Below are 6,153 nucleotides of genomic sequence, written 5' to 3'. Positions count from 1 at the left end.
TGAGGTGGTACCCATACCAATTCTGGCTACACTGGGATGTGTCACTGACCAACATTGTCAAGCTACATTTACACAGCTTCTTCACTTATGAAATAGTGAAAAATACATGTAAAACAGGCTAAGGGAAAGTCCTCTCTGAGCTTGCAAACACTTTAAATGCAGTAGTAACAAAAGCTAATACTTTTCATGATCCTTCTTTGAATTTGTTCTCCACAATGGCAACCCAACTCACAGATCCCTTTACCCTCTAAACCAGAGTTGAATCTGCGCTTGTGGAATCACTTATTCAGGGGCCTCCGATGGATCCCCTGGGCTGGGACTGAGGCTTCCGGGATGCCCCAGGTGTAAACAAGGCCCTCAAGGGTTTCACAGTAGAAAGGGACCAACAGTCAAGCGATTCCTAAGCGATGCGAGTGGCCCCAGTAACAGAGCAGAGGCCAGCTGGTCCTTCCTGTTGCAAGAGTGGGTGTCTCAGTGGAAGCACCAGCAGGCCCTATGAGGTAAAGCCATAGTGAGCAGTATCTGAACTTCTTAAACAAATGCAAACGTGAATGAGCTTTAAACAGCTTGGAGCTCTGGATTAGACTACCACTGCCACTGAGCCTCAGGAAAATTCTTTAACATCTCTGTACCACGACAGCCTCATGTCATTATTATTTTGCTGATAACTAGGATCTATAACATGAACTATGATTCTTTACTTCCATTTCATGGACCAGGAGTCTGGAGCTCAGAGAACTTAGAAGATTTGCACCAAGTCACAAGGCTTTTGTGTGGATGACAACCGAAATGTATGAGACGTTATTATTTGGAGATAATTATAGAAACATCATCATAGAGGTCTTCTTAAAGATTAAATTCATCCATGTAAACTGTTTAGAATATCTGGCATCTCTATGAAAACAAAGAGGTATTAGGATTACAACTGTTAGTATTATCAAGCCGTCGATGCTACATCAGGTGTTGTGATAGACATGGGGAGAAGGAGGCAGTGAGGGCATTTTTTATATTCTCCCACTCTTACCAGTGTTTGCATCCGTGGAGGGACAAAGGTTCTCTGGCCCTTAAAATTTGAGAGATACTCACCTTTGGGAGGATTCTCTGGAGCTTGCTGAAAGTCATCTGAGGACGTTCAACTGAAAGAGAATACATCAGAATTTTTCTTTGTTGGTAAAGATTTCCAAACTCTAGAGAGACTTCTGTCGCATGAGGGCATTCTGCAGCAGAGGGTTATGAGTCCACTCATTGTTGAGGAGTTATTTGAGATTTGCTTCTGAATTATGTTTAGTCCTGGTTGGTGCATTTATCTGTGGCATCAATTCAGAATTTTCCATCTAATTGTTTATCAAATGGGACTAAACCCCATCACAGTCTCATCTTATTCCATTACGTATCTTTTAATTTTTCTCAAATAATTAAATTATTTGGTTGGGAATCTGAACTGTATCCACTCAAGATGTACAACAACTAAAAATCATTGTACACTTGAAATGGGTGAATCTTATGGTATGTGAATTAAGCTGTTAAATGTGTGATGAACCATGGATGATTTAGTCCAGTGGCTCTGAAATATTTTCAGTATAAAGACACTCTTTTAATGTCAAAAACTTGGCAGATACTCAAGCACTGGATTTTCAGACCTCTTATAGTGATGGTGGGAGATGGTAGAATCTGGCCTGTTTAGTTGGGGAGTAATAGGTCTATTGGAGACAGTTTGGATATTCTGACCTTGTCTTATAACTGTGTTTTCAGAGCAGAAGAGCAAGTAAACATATATGTCCCCTTAATAGTCCTGAAATGCACAAAGATCTCTATGCAAGAACCTGTCTTTTTTTTCACCCTATGTTATCTCTGCTCACTGAAAAGTGGGAAAGCTCTCTGTGTTGGATGAAGGATCACTCTTTCAAACTCTCTTCCAAGCTCATCACGGAGATTCAGGGTTGTTTGGGAATGAGAAGAGTATTTGGTTTTTGTAAAATAGAGAGAAACAGCGATCTTTATTACATAATATTTTCATTATCCTCTCTCATAAGATACTTATCCAATATCTACATGTTGTTAATCAAACAAACTCTGGAAGTTTTTTGCAGATCTGTGCTTTTAATACATTCTTTTTAAATTTTTTTCACTTGTAACACTTTCTTAACTGTCCTTTCGTTCATTAACAGTGCTTAGCAAGAACAACATGTCCTTTAAAAAAGAAATATTTCAAAAACACAGAAAAGTATGTGGAATACTATTGAGTCCAGTCGCATCTCAACAGTACCCCACAACTATGTTAGGTTTGATTTATTTATTCAGAATGTTAGAAATACTAAAAGCAGGCAGGGAGTGGTAGCTCATACCTGTAATCCCAGCACTGTGGGAGGCTGAGACAGGTGGATCACCTGAGATCAGGAAGTTTGAGACCAGCCTGGCAAACATGCTGAAATCCTGTCTCTACCAAACATACCAAAATTAGCTGGGTGTGGGGGTGGGCGCCTGTAATCCCAGCTACTCAGGAGGCAGGGGCAGGAGAATCACTTGAACCCAGGAAGTGAAGGTTGCAGTGAGCTGAGATTACGCTATAGCACTCCAGCCTGGGTGATAAGAGTCACTCCATAAAAACAAACAAACAAACCACAAAACAAAACAAACAAAAAAACCCCCCCATCAACAAGTCACGGCTGAAGCTGTCTGTGCAGCACTCACCAATCCCTGCCCTCCCTCCTTCTCCATTTACAGTCATTGTTCTCAATTTGATGGCTTTTTATTCGCATTCATGTTTTTATACATTTACCATTTACTTGTTATCCATAAAATATATATTCTTGTTTTGCATGTTTTAGCATTTTATATGAATGGCCTCTGTAGTTAACTTTCTGCAAGCATTTTTTTTTTTTTCACTCAGCCCTGATGTGTGTGAGGGAACAAATGCCTGAGGATCTTTCCCAGGTAGCTGAGCTGAAAAGTAGTCGGGCTTGAGGAGACCCTTTCCATCCCCTTCCCATCTACTCACCCTGATTCCCGCCATTATGGTCATTATCAAAATCATTCCCCTGGAAGTCTGTGGCCCGTTTATTACGTACGAAAGTTGGGAGGGTGACCTTGAAACCTAGAAAGAAGCAAAATGTTTATTCTTTAAGAGACAAGCTTAGGCCTGGCATGGTGGCTCATGTCTGTAGTACCAGCACTTTGGGAGGCTGAGGCGGGAGGATAGCTTGAGGTGAGGAGCTCAAGACAAGCCTGGGCAACATAGAGAGATTCTCTTATCTACAAAATATAAAATAAACTAGTTTGGCATGGTGGCACGTGTCTGTAGCCTCAGCTACTCCATAGGCTGAGCAGGAGGATTGTTTGAGCCCAGGAGTTCGAGGCTGCAATGCGCTATGATTGCACTACTGCACTCTAGCCTAGGTGACAGAGTGAGACTCAGACTCAAAAAAAAAAAAAAAAAAAAGAGAGACAAGCCGAGAGAAGGAAGGTAGGGTGGGTGGTGGTGGGGTAGGGGTGCCGGAATGCCACAGAGACAGTTGGACTCATCCGAACAGACGCCTAAGGGAGAGAAACGTGCAGGATCCAGGTATGAGCTCCACTGCGGCCAGTCCCTGCCCTCAGCCCTGACAGGATACAGAAGAGCAGAACATCCAGAAGCTGCCTTGCGATTTTTCCCTGCACAAAAGGAAAATGTGGGGTACTTTCTGCAGCCTAAGAAGTAGCCAAAGCAGGAAAAGGGACGCTCATGTGTCCCCAGACTTGCCTGTACCTAGAACTTTCTGCTACCTAGTTGAGTCATGGCCTCATACTTTCTCTTCATATACACATAGATGATTTTTTCCGAGAATTTATCTTTTCCCACTCTTTCTTAGAGAAGTATTGGGCAATATCATTGAAGGCCTGGAAAATAAAAAGGAATTCTGGCGATGACTCAGCTAGGCATGTCTGCCATTCAGCTGGAGCCGCTTCCTGTGTGCTGGATCTGGGAAGTGGGGATGATAATCCGTCCTGGTTGATGCCATGGCTAACTGACAGAACATGGGGGACCTTCCCTAGCTTCTCCCCTGCCACACAGTAGGGCTTTAATGCTGCTGGCTGACTCCCTTCCCACTTTCCAGAATGGAGTGAGAGTCACCAAATGTAGTGCAAGGTCACAGACTTGTCTCCAGGGATGCTAGGTGATGACAGAGTGAAGGTGGGAGGCTCCCAAGGGTCCATATCTCCCCCAAGACCCTGCTCCCTGTCCCCAATATCTCTGTCTTCCCCTCCTCAGAAACCTAGTCACCCCACACTGTTCCCTGGGCTACTACTCTGCAAAGGCGGGCAGATCGCTTGAGTCCGGGATGTCCGGACCAGCCTGGCCAATACAGAGAAACCGTCTCTACTAAAAAAACCAATAATAATAATAATAACAATAATAATAATAATAATAAGCGGGGTGAGGTGGCACATGCCTGTAGTAACGAGGCGGAGGTGACAGGATCGATTGAGCCCAGGAGGAATGATTTGTGTGAGCTTTTTTTTGAGACAGGGTCTTGCTCCACTGCCCAGGGTGGGGTGCAGTAGCGTGATCGTAGTTCACTGCAACCTCTGCCTCCCGGGTTCATGAGATCCACTAGCTGTGTCCTCCAAAATGCTGGGATTACAAGCCTGAGCTACAGCGCCTGGCCCAAATTCCTTAAGTTAATAGAGAGTTCCTAGGAAAAAAATCCCATACCTGAAAAAGTTAGAAACTGACAGGAAGGATTTGAGATGGCGACCTGCCTTATTAAAAGTAGATAACAAATGCACCACGGTGGGGGGAGGGGTAGGAAGAATGGAAAGAGAAAATCAGCACATGCATACTCTGATTTTGGAAGAATGGAAAGAGCGTGGGTACTCTGAACTTAAAGTAGCCAATCCCAGTGGCTGCTTTATTCGGGAAAATCAGTCTCTGTCCCCTCTTCTCCCTCTCCCTGCCATCACCGCTTGGGAAGGTTGTCTCACTGGAGCCTGTACTGATAGACACTACATCAGCTTCGCTTGTCACACCTACTGTTCTGACTTCCAATTGGCCAGATCGAGTTCACTAACTGCCCTGATTGGTCCATCATCCTCGGGCAGTGACATTGCAGAATATTGTCTCCTCCTGCCACTGCGACAAAGTGGGAGGTCCTCAGGCACCATCAGGAGATTTTGATTTCTCTGAAGACCCTCCCTGGATCTTGGGTTAAACATCTGTATACTAGTCTGAACTGTGGGAAGAAATAAATGGTCAATCTGTCGTTTTTCTACTTGAAAGACACAATGTTTTCCAAACTAGCACACTTGCACAGCTTTGCTGGACTTAGTCACAGAGTTCATTCTTCAGTGGCTTCTACATCTGTTGCAACTAAAAAAAACAGTCTAAGACCCTCTAATCTATGATTACATTTTTGAAAGGGAATCTAAGTATGGTGTGCACAATTACCATTCTTTACCTGTAGTCCTGGAGAGAGGAAAAGATATTTACTTATGGGATGTGGTTGTGGTGTTGGTAAAATCCGCCGTGGCCAATCCTCCTGCCTCGTTCTCGGGACTACAGGCATGCACCACCTCGCCCCACTAATATTTTATTTTGTTTTTTCAGTAGAGACGGTTTTGCTATGTTGACCAGGTTGGTCTCGACCTCCTGGTCTCAAGCCATCCCCCCAGCAGGAAAGGATTTGGGGGTCAGGTTCTGTCAAGTGAAAAATGTAGATATTAAGGGTGTAAGAGTCTCATTATGATATGAAGACTTATTCTGACGTCTTGGGAAAAGCTGTCTACAGTGTGGAAACATCAACTTCTCATCCTGATTTGTCATTCGAATGTCTCTGGTTATGGCATTGGACAGTTTGGTGAACTTTTTGTGTGGTCCATACATCAGGCACGACACTTGTTCTTTAAAATTTATGCAGTTTTATCTTATAGGACTTGTAAATCAAAATAAAATCCTAAGCCCTCTGCCCCCAAGCATCTGAATGCATTTCCTCCTCAGCCAGGGCTCTTTTAAATTTTTTTTTAAATTTTTTTTATTTTTATTTTTTATTATACTTTAAGTTCTAGGGTACATGTGCATAACGTGCAGGTTTGTTACATATGTATATTTGTGCCATGTTGGTGTGCTGCACCCATCAACTCGTCAGCACCCATCAATTCATCATTTATATCATATAC

General features: G+C 43.3%; 1 pseudogene; it reads right to left on the bottom strand.

Moving 5' to 3' along the window:
• Positions 1 to 400: 400 nt before the first annotated feature.
• LOC108531260 (protein SSX3-like) lies at positions 401 to 4,150 on the bottom strand (annotated as a pseudogene).
• Positions 4,151 to 6,153: the final 2,003 nt, after the last annotated feature.

The sequence above is a fragment of the Rhinopithecus bieti genome, unplaced genomic scaffold (assembly GCF_001698545.2).
Source record: "Rhinopithecus bieti isolate Rb0 unplaced genomic scaffold, ASM169854v2 scaffold_9686, whole genome shotgun sequence".
In the NCBI taxonomy this organism is placed as follows: domain Eukaryota; kingdom Metazoa; phylum Chordata; class Mammalia; order Primates; family Cercopithecidae; genus Rhinopithecus; species Rhinopithecus bieti.
This window is presented reverse-complemented; position numbering and strand designations above follow the sequence as displayed.